At 42.4% G+C, this 14056-nt stretch overlaps 1 long non-coding RNA gene across 1 annotated transcript; it reads right to left on the bottom strand.

Annotated features, from left to right (window-relative positions):
• Nucleotides 1-18: 18 nt before the first annotated feature.
• LOC112559044 lies at nt 19-6090 on the bottom strand. The gene is made up of 3 exons (XR_003098272.1): nt 5880-6090; nt 3621-3856; nt 19-3277 (listed from the first exon to the last, which is right to left on the bottom strand). It is a non-coding gene; the product is annotated as an uncharacterized LOC112559044 (long non-coding RNA).
• Between the last annotated feature and the right edge of the window lie 7966 nt (nt 6091-14056).

Raw genomic sequence — 14056 nt, 5'->3', positions numbered from 1 at the left:
ATGCACTCAAAACGCATAAAAATTTATGCAATTTTATTTGCTTTCCATACAGTATAAAATATAGCTGTAACAATAAACAAACCAATGGCAAAAACAGCTGTCATGATTTTTAAACAATTCCTGAGCATGACAACACAAGGTGCAGCATGCACGCAGTCACCACTTTATCAGGGTTTATTTTTAATACTCACAATTACATGAATGTCATGCAGTTGTCTCTCTTTCCCAAATCCCATTTAACTGGAAAAGCATGGCAAAAAATGTCACAAGGACAAGCCTCCCAGTTAATAACATCAGATCAATGAATAAAGCAATCCCTTTTCAGTGCTCCAATGCTTTTTCATCAAGACGAAGATGTCCCAAGAATACAAGAACAGATAATTTTTGAAAATGTTAAAAGATGACCAAGGCCATGCAACATTCAGATTGTATTAAATACTGTACAAACAATAATACCAAAAACCTGCTGCTTAATTACACCTGGACGGTCAGGCACAGCATATGACACCTAGCAAGTCTGTTCTGATATGCACTGATACTTCCAAGAGATTTGCCTAAGAAAAAATGACAGCCATCTAAAGTCAAACATACACTTCAAAGACAATGATTCTGTTAGTGGCAACTCATTTCACCCATGTAACAGTTTATCATCCACAAATCTGCGATGATTTTGCAAGCCAAGTACATCTGGGACCAAGGCTTCCTACTCTGACAAATGACAGCAAAATATTAGAACTTTCTGTTCCTTGATTTAACAAATGTAGAGGGCACACTATGCAATTTAAGCAGAAAAGTATCCAAATAGTGAATTGGCGAAGTAATCACATTTTGTTCATAAAAGTATCTCTGGAGCCTAACCACCTCTGAAATTTATGAGCACTTTTACTACTGAAAAGAAACACATGGACATAGATGGGATATTAATTCGTGCATGCACAAATTGGAGCAGATTCATATTTGTCAACATGGAATGTAAAACTTGTTTGCAGAAACTGTCAAAAGAATTTTTTTTTAAAGTATTTTAAAAATGGGAAAATGTATCGTGAAAAAGATGTGGCTCAATTGAAGCAGAAGCCGAGATGTCTCAAAAGCAAAACTGGCAGATCATCAACTATCACTCCCACAAGTCCTCAGTTATACTTCCATTCCCTTCATGATAAATGCACAAACTAGATGCTTGAACCATTAGTGTTCGCAAGAGATGAAACAGCTATTAAAATCTTTTCAGCACAACTTTTACAAAATTTTTAATAAAACTAAATTTAGTATGTAGTCCTTTGTGTTGCTTATTGCTTGTCAGCAGATTCTGAAGATTTGTTTTACCCTAAAATTCTCAGCACCAAGCAAATTAAGCACAATCGGACTATTATGAAAATAATAAAAATGTAACTTGCTACATTCTCGATGAAAAATATTTGAAGATGGAAATCAAAATTTATATGCTAAACACTCATGTTTAAAACTTTTTTCCCATTTTCTGACGAAGTGCTCATAGATTTTCCTAAAGAATTTCTTAATCTCACTCTCAATGAATTTTTCCCTAGTGTTCTTCTTGCCTCTCACACATGAGCAGTGGTTCTTAACCAGGGTTCGATCGAACACTAAGGGGTTCGGTGAGTCAGTCTCAGGGGTTCGGTGGAGCCTCTGCCACGGAGGTCAAGACACACCCGCAATTTGTGATGACACTAAAGAAGGGTTCGATGAATGTGCGTATGAAACTTGTGGGTTCGGTACCTCAAACAAGGTTAAGAACCACTGCCCTAGAGGGACTTTGATGCAAGGAGCAGAGAACCTTTAAAAGCGGGACATCCATTTCTACCACAAATATCCGGCAACCATCAATGCTAAACAGAATAAAATTTCTTAACTTCATTACGATCCAGGCAAAATCAATTTGTTAACAAGAAGTTAAATCATAAATAACTGATGTAAAGATGAATCAAAGACTGCCTACCGAGATAAATATATGCATATCAACAAGCTTTGTGGAGTTCATAAAAATGGATTTATGCTGGTGAAAAACCAGATCTGCTGCAGAAGTCTTGTGAAATAATGGTCAAGCTTTGCAGTACAAAAAACTCTTTTATAAAAGCTGGCTAAATAAACACGGCTTCCCCATAAGTCATCCCCTAAACTTTTCATGTCGTTGGTGGGTGAGGTATTATACCTTTTCTTGGCGCCAGCTTCATGAGAGGGCAGTGCCATCTCCTCTCCCTCACTGCTTTACCTTACCCAACCATCTAAGGAGTCAGGTACTCAATTCCCCTAAGCTGCATCGACTGGGAGAAGTTTTCTGCGTTAAATGGGTATTGAACCAGCGTGCTCTCGGTTTGAATGCCTGTGCTCTAACTACTCGGTTTTCCTCTTCTCCCTTCTTCCTCTTATAAGACCTGCTGTATTCAATGTTCCATACAAGACACAGCCAAGTAGTTTAAGAAAATACCCGAAAAAAATAAATATTAAGGAAATTCAATAACCATTTTATGACAGATCATCTGAATCACAAACCATTTCTTCTCCTCGTGGCACAGTTCTACAAAACACAAAAGAAAGGGAAGAAAATGGGTTCAGCAATAAGATTGTCTCAGTATCTCTGATCTTCCTGAGATTCAAAACCAAAAGGTCCACAACCTTTTCTGAATGCTTCTCCACAAATGAGCTGACAAAGCTGTTCCACCAATTGTACAGCCTGAATAATTGATGGAACTTGATTTCAAACTGGCCATCAGCAGGGAGAGTTCAGAAGATTTGTAAGTCCTACCCTGTGGTCAATCCCATCACTGATTTTCAGCAAGACACCAGGAATCTTCACTTTTGCTGAAGCTTTCTTCTCAGTCTTGGTAGCGACATCAACACTTGGAAAAGCTCAAACACGTTGCTTACATCCTGGTTTCAGCTTTCTTACTTTCTCATCATCAAGATCATTTCAGCAGTTCCATTCCAATGGCAATGTCCTGACACTTAACCCAGATCAAGCTGGCCACTAGTGTCCTGGTCAAAGCTCTCTTCACTTGTGTTCTCCGGTTCCAAAATAAACTCGACATCCTCCTCCTCGACCATGTTTCGTGCCACTAGGTTCCTTGAGAATCGACTCCCTCTGGACCAATCAACAGAGATTTCCTGACCACACTCGTCATGTCCTGGGCAGGGAAAGGTCCACATGAGGTCAAAGGACAAAGAGGTCAGGACCTTCTGACGAGTTTTCAGACGTTCATTAAAACATTCCTTACAGAAGACATGTCGACTTTTGCATGGTATGGTGATATAGTTGCTCCATCTAGGAAAAAAAAAGAGGATTACAATTATAAAAAGTATGAAGTGCATGAAAAAGGAAGTGAATGCAAGTGTAAGTGCAATAAAAATAAAAATGTTACAATAAGCTATTTGTTAACAAGTACTCCCTATGTTGGACACAAGATTTACAGACAACAGCACGTTTTAAATTATGACCAGAAAATACAGTGCCTGCATGATCTGGTGAAACAAGTTTTCATGAAACAAAGACTTTTTAACAGCCATGTCATAATTATGCACCACATGACAGCTGAAGAGCTAAAAGCAGAAATATGAAGCATTCATTTTAGCTAATAAAAAAACTGGAGGTATATGCCTCGACATACTTTGCAAGTTTCAGCAGTCGCTTGCCACAAATGCCACAGCAAGTGCATGACTTCTTCCTGATGATAATAGGGCTGTTGTTGTTGGTGTCTATGGTAGAAGTTGCAGTAGCTGCAATGTCGGTGTTTGGAGATGTGATGGATTGTCTCCTGAAAGAATGTCTGAAGACAGAAGAGATGGTTTCCATTTTCTTGTGTCTCTTTCGGCCTGGCTCTATTCTGAAGTGAAGCACTCAGATCTGAAAGATTATCAACAATGTTCTTCATTCACTCTGCATGACCAAGATATTATTACTATAAAAAAATCTAATGGTTTAATTTGTCCTTAATCTAACATGTTTATCTTATTTTTTTTAGAAAGTATAGCAAAACATACTTTGTTCTTTTAAACAGCACTAACTACATGAATATTTCTTACATGTATTCAGATTTAAACATGTCCTAATTCATGTGTTGCAGTTTTACTTAGCAGAAATTTTTCTTGGCACAAAGGATTTCTAGAAAATGAACATTTCAAGACTTATTTTTTTTCACACCCATTATGTACTTTTATATTCTGTCACCTTTCACAATTTCATTTTAAATGAAAACCTCTATAAGGGTGCTTCATCATCTAGAAACATACAATAATTCAAAAGCGCATCCATGGGCAATCAAAAACTAAATCAATGAAAAAAAAAAAAAACTGCTTGTGTGACATCATTCACAAAGCTAAAATATATTAGTTTATACATGTTTTAAGTCTATACATTTGCATGTGCATATGTGTTCAGAACCAATATTGTACAAATGCATCCACATACTAAGTATGGCTTGTCCACATGAAGCCCAGCAACATTCTTGCTTCGAGATATTCATAGCCATGTCTCACAGCAACTATCCCAAACACTTGAGCAGCAGACTAAAATCTACGCCAAGTTACATAAACCGAAAACTGAAGTGGACGCAAACAAGCGCTTCTGGAGGGCTTCTCTACAGTTCACACACTAATATTGGCTACTTGCCTACACAAAGAACCCAAGTGGGCTACAAAACAGATTTTGAGTGCTGCAGCTAGGTCACAATGCACCTGGCCATTACAAAGTTCACACGCTGGGGTGTTAAGTGCCAGCGCCAGTCTGTCAACTGTCATTATTTTAGAAAACAGTTCTGTCCACAGCCCATTTCAAGTTCACAGTTGTAGTGATATTCAAAGGTGGAGTTTAGGGGCACAGTCAAAATAATACTTTTCTGAACATAGTAATATGCTGTTTAGGGGTATGATTATTTTATTCCCTTCACATTTTAAAACACCACTGAATCAGCAAATATCTTTTGTTTTTTTAAGTGCTTGACAGCAAGAGGTGAACATGGTGCAATTTATTCTGAGAATATTAGCCTATGAGAGAAGTTAAGAAGTTTTTGTTCTATCTGTGTTTTTAAAAAAAAAGACAATTCCAAGAACAGCCCGAAAATGTAAAGAATACGAATTAAGTAAAATAATGGTTTAAAAGAAAATGACAAAATGTAAAATAGAAAGTGGTTCTTACTGTCATAAGGTACACTGCAATATTTTTATACCTTATACTACTTACATGATAGTAAATTTAAAACTAGTTCTAAATAAATTTTGAACTATTACACATTTGCCTACACTGATAACATTCACCGTCTCCTTGAAGAGTTAATGAAATTAAAAGTACAAACTGAAATTGCAGGCTCTACTTACTATTACAAATCACATGCTGGTGTGTCAACCTTAGAATGGGTGGGGATGGAATGTATGGGAATGTTCTCCTTTCCTAGTGTTCACATTTCTAGAATTATATCAACTTCTTGTTGGGTGATCCAAAGTTTTTAATTTTTACTCTAAGGCATGGGTCTTGGAAAATCTGTTTCTACTTCACGATCGAATTAAGTTTAGCAAATAACACTGGAAGATATAAACAAAGACTGAACGACCCGATGACAAGATGACGAAGCTGTGAGTCAGGTAGTGCAGGTCTCCGTCGTACGAGCAATGGCAAGAAGGAAATAATTACAGATGACAGTGAATCACAAAGCTCGGTAAAAACGACCAAATGCCATTCAGTTTTTCAGAACAGGGTGAAAACCGACACCGCCGAATGCAGCAGAAACACAAACAAACAGGAACTGTTCTCAGACAGAAGCTGCCAGAACGACAACAAACTTCACGAAGTTTCTGTTTTTACTTCTTCCACACCTACAGTGTTTAAAATCATAAAATAAGGAATAATTTTTTTTAAAGTGTCTACAACTTACGATTCTCTATTTTATGTCACAGAATTCCAACACAGAAGTTCACGGTAATGAGCAGACACACTCTGTCGTTTCACCAAAGGTCAAAGGTCGAACTCCTCACCTGCGGGAGGTGCGGCGCAGTGCATGGCAGGCCCGGCGCGCGTGAACATATATATGTGGAGCTGAGGTCCTGTACAGCATGTAGTGCACGGTGGCCGCGTGTCAAGCAAGTTTTCTCTCCCACAGCCAGTGTGTCCCCGCCGTCAAGCGACCACGCCACACGCCGGAAATGTCGCGGCCAACCGCAAGCCGCCCTGCGCCACTCAAACTTTACGACCGTTGATGACGTCACTGGCACGTTAAGGTTATCGGTTGAAACGTTAGCTTTGCTGCCTGAGATAGGCATTTTAACTATTTGTCCTAATCAACAACCTGTTTACAATTTAGGAAAGAAAATGATGCAATGTATTTCAGAAAATTAATGACTTTACTAATTAGTGTTGGTGTCATGGTGCAATGAAAATACTAAACGGTTGGGACATGAACTTATATATTCCTTATTTGGTCTGCCGGTGGTGTGGGATGTGATCGTTCCGTTCTAGGAAGGGTTGGCATTATGTAAGCAGCGTGTGGCAGTCGAAAGTTTTAGTGGTGCAATCTTTGCGACGATCTTTATTGTAAGTTGATAAAAATCCATGATCATAGACCACGGCGGGAGGGTAATGGGTGCACGATTGCAAATGTCGGTAGAAAAGTGTCAAAATGTGAATGTGTCAAAGGTTTAACACAGAAGATATTTGAGACATAAATTACAGACCACAACTACACAATAGAAGTTGATCATTAAGGAGGGCGGTATAATGTTCATATAGCACACGTCCACCCGGACATCTGGTGAATACTTTCTACCCCAATGAGCCACTTCCGTCAAACCCCTGCAGAGGAGAGACCGTGTTCACGTCTCACTACAGCCAATCAAGGATTTCGGATCTCGAGTCGGAACACTCGTAATTACATCATTTTTGCTGTTGACGTGGTTGTTTTCGGTTTTCTTTTTCAAACTACTCATGTTTGCTTTCCATTTACCTTCACCCCCCCCCCCCCCACTTCCCAACCACCACCAGTATTTGATGGTGCGAATGAAATTACCACTACTGTACATGTATATTAAATTACTAAAACCAACCTACATCACAACAAGGTCGAACTGCGTAGGGCGCAGTCACGAATCGGGGGCGAAAGAATGGCTTGCTGTTTTTTAACCGACAAATAATGGTAGGCGAAAATATCATTTAAGTGACATTTGCAGGACACCCTCCCTCTGCTTGTAAGTAATTAATTTTACCACGCGAGTTTTTCACTCCATGTATTCAGCGAACCAGCCAACCGCCCTCTGATCCCTTCTACGGTCTTCCTGTCCTGGTCAGCGGAATACTTCCTAGTCTGTGTCAAACACTTATAAGGTTTAATTAATTGGACTCATAATTATTTCCAGTCATGACACATGTAGATGTGACTGCGTCATAGGAATCTGTCAGGACGTTGTGACATTCGATCATTTGTGGTCATCTAAGGACAAATAGAGATGAAGGTTGTTACACGAGAGTTAAATAAAAACATTTCCAAACTTGCTCAGACCCTCTACCACCACATTTACTCGCGAGGTGCCTTAATTAAGCAGGCACTTGGTGGTCGAGTGGACTGCAATGAAACTTCAAAGACTGGAGCTGTATACACTGCAGACCTCATTAGTAATAGGCGGAATATGTGGAGAGGCTACACCCTGTGGAACCACCTCCCTACTTCAAGAATCCAGACGGCGGCTCCCACTCACTGACTCAACAGGCTCACGGCAACATTTTGTTTTTGCTCAGATAAGCGGACATTGAATGCCGCCCAGACATAAGCCCACGGAACATGTGCTTTGAGTGTGTGAGACATAAACTATGTTACATGCTCGGTGAGGGTGACATGATATGCACCAACTTACATCACGCGACAATACACCACCACCACCACCACCACCACTTGTCATCTAGTTTACAGAACAAGCTATCCAGACACAAAAGGAATGAAAACAGAAGTGAATTGCATAAGACAATTTTGGCTCGACTTTGGTCACGTGTGAATGTCTGACGGTTGGCGACGTTATCAAGACTGCTGTAGCAGGTCAAAGTATAGATGGGAGCAGGAGGGCATGGGGCTGGTAGTAGGGGAGGAGAGGGCAGACATGGGAGTTGTTCTGAACTCCTATCAAGTGGCGGACTAAAGCCACCTTTTCTTCAAGCGTTTCGCATGATGTCTGTTCTACCCACATAAAAAACTCGGCCACTGAAGGAAAGAAAAAATCCTACAACGCGCATGGCCTCGGCGACCTGTCATGAACCCTGTAATGTGTCCTGCTGCCGAGACGATATTTTTTGAAAGCCCTATGTCGTGAGCTCAAATAATGGGACGTTTATTCGTATTTTTTATTTGACCGATTATTCGATAGGTTCGGCGTAAAGCTCTGCACGCACTTCTAGATGTTATCTTGCTGAGGAACTGAGATCGTATAAATGGCTACCCACCACCCAGCACACCCCCCCACACACACACACTGTCTCTCTTTTGACATGTTTCCCCCGAGTCTGTCTGCAGCTACAACGGCAACGACAGAACTTCTTGTCATGCAGTGTCAAAGGTCGTCCCCATGCCGCCCAGAATAGAAGAGGAGCTGTGCTCGACCTGCACCGATATAGAAGCAGTTTTGTCAAGTGTTGGGGAAACTTAGGTGGAGGAGGGTGGGGTTCAAAGTGGTTGCTAGGGCGGTCATCTAGTCTTGAACAAAGCTTGCTTGCTGCCCTCCGATGTAGGCTTATAGAAACAAGTTTTTCCGCTACACACGTGGCAGTTACTCACCTGTTGCCGGACCACTGTACGACTTACTGCGACATATTGCGTGAACGTGGATTGACCAGAAGACCTCAGCAAGGTCCAGTCTGCTAAAAGCTCTGACATTTGATTGTTGACTTCAAAGTAGTGTGCTAAAACAATGTTAAAAGGAATGTTTTGATGAGAGAGAGAGGGAACTAAATATGTACCGAGCAATCAACACAAAGCAGGCAACGAGCACTTGTTGTCCCCACCCCTCGCTAGACAGTCCGCCTTGTACATGAGTGGTGGAGGTGCCTGTAGGGCTAGGCATTCACACGCACAAACACTCAAGTTTCTCCATATTGTCCGTGACTTCGTCTTTCTTTCTCTCCCGCTGACCTTGGCAACTCCAGCAAGGACGAGGATGTCAACTCAGCCACCCATTGCTTTTTTTTTTGTTTGTTTTTGTCCATGAAATTTGGGGAAAATGAATGTATAACACTGTCAGCGGAGTGAGTAATAGAGCCACCCGACCCCTCTTATCTTTTCCTTGATTTTCTGTCTTTTTTTTTTTTTTTTGTCTCTTTTCTTCCCCTCCCTCCCCACTCGACTGATAGTCTTCCAAGGTAACATTCTTCTGCCTCCCAGGAACAGCCGGTCAGATTTCTAATCTGATCTACTTTTGTTACCGCGATAACAATTGAGAAGAAAGGAATATCTTAATTTTGTTTACAAAAACATATTTTCGTAAAACTCAACCAACATCCCGTTCTGTGACCTGTACGTTGACCTCCTTGCTAAGCATCGCCAGATGGCGCTGGAGGAGCTGACCATGCAGTCAGCCAGTGCTCCACACATGTCTACTCATAACTTATCTGCCCCGTGCAAGACCGAGACGGCCGTGGAGGAAACCTGATCCTCCGAGTGACAGCCATTGTCCGTGCGTGGAGAGGGAGGTGGGCGCCATGCTGTCTTTCATTAGCGACACGGCCTTCACCTCTCCCCCACTCTGGTCCCTCCCGCTCCATGAGTCGCCGACGTATGATCGTGAGACGACAACTACGACACGAGCAGGAGAGAGAGAGATTCGTAAAGAGAGAATTTGCAATTCAAACGATGGCGATTAGCACTGGACAGACCCTGGGTACCATTACGAATGACGTCTGTGGTGTCGACCTCAGTACCCGGTGACCCTGCAGTAAATTTAGTGAATTTATCTTGTTATTCCCTCGACAATGGGAGCCGATTGAGAGGTTTCTGGAAAAACTGGAAAATCCAGTGATTGCATATTCTGAACTGAAAGACAAACGTCCAGGAAGGTGAAATACTGAGCACAGAATTAAAATAATTGCATGTAATGAATTGGATGGTCGCGGTGTGTCTGTGAAGTCTTGGGACTGGAGTGGTGTGGTTATCTACACAGTTGCTGTTATTTTCACCCCACAGACCTCGGGGGCTTGCTGTGGTTGTAACCCAGGCGCAAGATGGGGATTCGGGTTGTCTGTCGACAGTTCCAGAGGCTTCGAGACAAGAGTAGTGGCAAGTAGTAGGTCTCTCTGTTAGTAGTAGTAGTAGGTCTCTCAGCCGTGGTCTGTCGGAAAAATTTGTCATCCGAATACTTCAGTTTCGTCATTTTTGTTATCTGAAGTGAAAACGGGAGCATCCTTTCTATCCAATAAACAAACCTTTGAGGTTACTTAAGCTCACCTACACGCTTGTTCACAGATATCCTGTATATCTATAACTCACCTACAAGCTTGTTCACAGATATCCTGTATATCTATAACTCACCTACATGTTTGTTCACAGATATCCTGTATATCTATAACTCACCTACATGTTTGTTCACAGATATCCTGTATATCTATAACTCACCTACATGTTTGTTCACAGATATCCTGTATATCTATAACTCACCTACATGTTTGTTCACAGATATCCTGTATATTTATAACTCACCTACATGTTTGTTCACAGATATCCTGTATATCTATAACTCACCTACACGCTTGTTCACAGATATCCTGTATGTCTATAACTCACCTACATGTTTGTTCACAGATATCCTGTATATATACATAAGCTCACCTACACGCTTGTTCACAGATATCCTGTATGTCTATAACTCACCTACATGTTTGTTCACAGATATCCTGTATATATACATAAGCTCACCTACACGCTTGTTCACAGATATCCTGTATGTCTATAACTCACCTACAAGTTTTTTCACAGATATCCTGTATATATATATAACCTCACCTACATGCCTGTTCACAACACAGTCAACATAGGCAACCAAAGCACAACAGAAATTAGACCTACGATTATCAGGCTAAGAAAGTCTTTATTTACGAGTGTCTTAATGTGCCGGCCTTGCTGACATTCCGCTTACATCAAAGAACTCATTTTGCCCATCACGAGGGCGTGGTTTGTATGTATGTGCACGCGCGGGCACGAGTGTGTGTGAGAGAGAGAGATGGGGGAAGGGGTCATCGTACTCAGAGCAAAAGGGAGACAGGACGGAAGGGACTGAGAGTGAATTTCCGTGCAATTGCCCTCGACGAACATCAGCTCGCACTTTCTCGAAAATGAGTTTCTTTACGCGGCGGTTCAATACGTCACCACCTAACTGTCGACCGCCATTACTGTCCTCAGGTAACAATTGCCCGAGTGTCGTCTGACACCAGCGCGTCACTAGACTGTCGTCTAAACACAAACCAGCCACCACACCACACAGCCCACTTCACACCTGTAGACAAGAAGATGTCTAGCCCCATCCACCCCTTCCCGCCCTCGTCACCATCCCCGAGGATCAGCCGTCTGGCACGTGATCAGGTAGTAGCATCAGCCTCAGGGTACGGGGAGAGAAAGGGGTGGCTGGTAATGGTGATGTAGGTATTGTCAGGTGGGGTTCACGGGGTCAGAGGCGGTATCACTCCTGACGCGCTTTGTGTGATCGCGGTGACGTCAGCAGCTCGCGATGGGATTTACGGGTCAACACACCCGCCTGCGGCCATACCTCACACGGTTCTCGTCTGATTGATTAACATAGACCTAGAACCCAACTAAAGCGTGCATCGTGCAAAACGACCAGCCACCACTTTTAGAAATACTTTGAAAGTTGTTTTTTTAATGTAAATAAAAGTACACCGAAGTTAGTAAGACGTAACAGTGTTTCCATGTGTCGGGTACACCATGTCCGGGTCAGATGCCACCACGCACCGGGTACCGAGCATTGAGTATGTAAGGTGAATGAAGAATGAAAGGGTGATCGGGTGACATGTGAATTAGAGCTTACCCTACCCTCCTGTGGCTGACAGGTGTTCCGAGGTAAGGAGCTAAAGGACGCGACATTTTCTTTCACAGCCTCTTTCTCGTTCACAACTTCCGGTGAGGCCTTGCATGGTAAGGAGAGGAATATTGCTTCTTTTTCCATTTTTTGGACCTGAATGAACTTATAACTTATAATTTCTGTTTTCTTGACCGGCTGATTCATGTAGGAATGATATAGTTGACGGAATTTAGGAACTCTTACTTCGATGTTGTCAATTATTTTTAGACCTTTAAAAAAAAGTCTACTTAAAAAAAAAAAACACTTTGATAATGAACTTGGATTAACACAACTCTCAGAACTCAGGCCTTTAATGAACTGAATCCGAGTAAAACCTTTAATACACAACTTGTAACAAATAATAATAGTGATATCAATGTATGAACTCCCAGTGAAAGCCCCACCAGGATCTTCCTAAGTCCCTCAACAACCTCCACTCCTCCCTTACCGATCCCCGCCAGGAGGAGAACACGGAAGCTACGAAAGAAAAATATATTTGCGTGCACTGCTCGCGGATGCTCGGAAATGATATTGAACCCAAGTGACGATGGGATGGCATGCCACAGCGACATCAACACTTGGTCCACGTCAGGGAATCAAGTGATTAAAGGGACAGGGGCCTGAGAGTGGGAGGGAGGAGCGGAGGATACTGCGAAACGATTGGTTGTTCAAAAACGAGGCTAAACAGGTCAAGCACGTGCGGGTGGGTCACATTGAGAGATGAGCGGAGGACACGGAAGTTAAAGTACAGAGTGGTCGAACATTCAATAAAATAAAAGCAGGGGATCGAAAAGAAACACTTTTACACGCAAACACACAAAATGCTTGTTGCTAAGCATCCGGTCCTGCGACTGAAACAAAAATTCTCACTTTGCTAGGAGGCGTGATTTGTGTTGTCGAGCGAAAACTTTGTCAATGAATTTGTCACAACTCCCGGCTACCTATCCCCCCACCTACACACACACACCCCAAAATGTGAGCATGGGGTAGTTGAGAGACATCCTGAACAAACACGATTTTTTTCTAAACCGAGCCGAGAAAAACAAAAGCACTCACGAATGGCGATGGTAGAGAGGGAAGAGAAACAATTTCAGGGTCATCTATGGCTGAGAGCACAGTTCGTTCATAACATTTAAGCTGATCTCTGCGTGATGGTCACAATATTTGGTTTTTGTTAACTAAACCTGCTTTAACCGAGGTTTTTTTTATGACGTGAGAGAGTCGGACATTTTCTGGTTCTTGAAAGGTAGTCTGAAGGACAGTTCCTATCTACAAAATAGACCCAAACGAGTGCCTACCCGGGGTAGGGAGGAGTCTCCCTCGCTATAATGGAACGAATAAAAGAACTGGTCATTCGACTCTCGCTGTCAAGCGAACGCGCTTCGAAATGTCTGGTTTATCAGCAAACAATTCATTAAGCAATTAATTGTGCCAGTCCTTGCTAATTGCTGAGCTGCCTGTCCCAAACTTCTCTGTCGCCCATCCTCACACGCACGACACCCGAGAACGTGGCCTAGCAGGGCATCATGACGTCACGTGAGCTGGCCGAGGTGTAAACAATCAGCTCATCATTACACGTGACGCGAGATGGCGCCTGTCACTTCACTCGTTGTTTGTCGTCTGTCGTGTGCACCTTTCCTTACTTGCCCTCGCACCTCCTTCAGTGACGGGGTTCCGGGGTGGGTGGGTGGACATGGGAACACAGATAAGAAAAACAAAGAAAAGACACAGGTGCAAACAAGGTAGGGTGAAGTGTTGGGTGATATCTCTCACAAGGTCAATATGCAGAACATCGCGCGACTAGGGTCGGACCTACCCGAGGGTCATGACCTCTGGAACAGGTGCCTGCGATTGGCCAAATGATTATGACGTATGTTGCTGATGTCACAGGTTACGGAGAGTCGTGGGTTGGGGTCAACCACTGTCGTCTCCTATATCTGTGACGTCACGCGAGGTGATGGATCCGATCGACGTTGAAGCGAGGTGTGCGCATGCGTAGAAACTATGG

Source organism: Pomacea canaliculata, linkage group LG3 (genome assembly GCF_003073045.1).
Source record: "Pomacea canaliculata isolate SZHN2017 linkage group LG3, ASM307304v1, whole genome shotgun sequence".
In the NCBI taxonomy this organism is placed as follows: domain Eukaryota; kingdom Metazoa; phylum Mollusca; class Gastropoda; order Architaenioglossa; family Ampullariidae; genus Pomacea; species Pomacea canaliculata.
The sequence above is the reverse complement of the archived record's forward strand: the minus strand, read 5'-3'. Positions and strand labels throughout refer to the sequence as shown.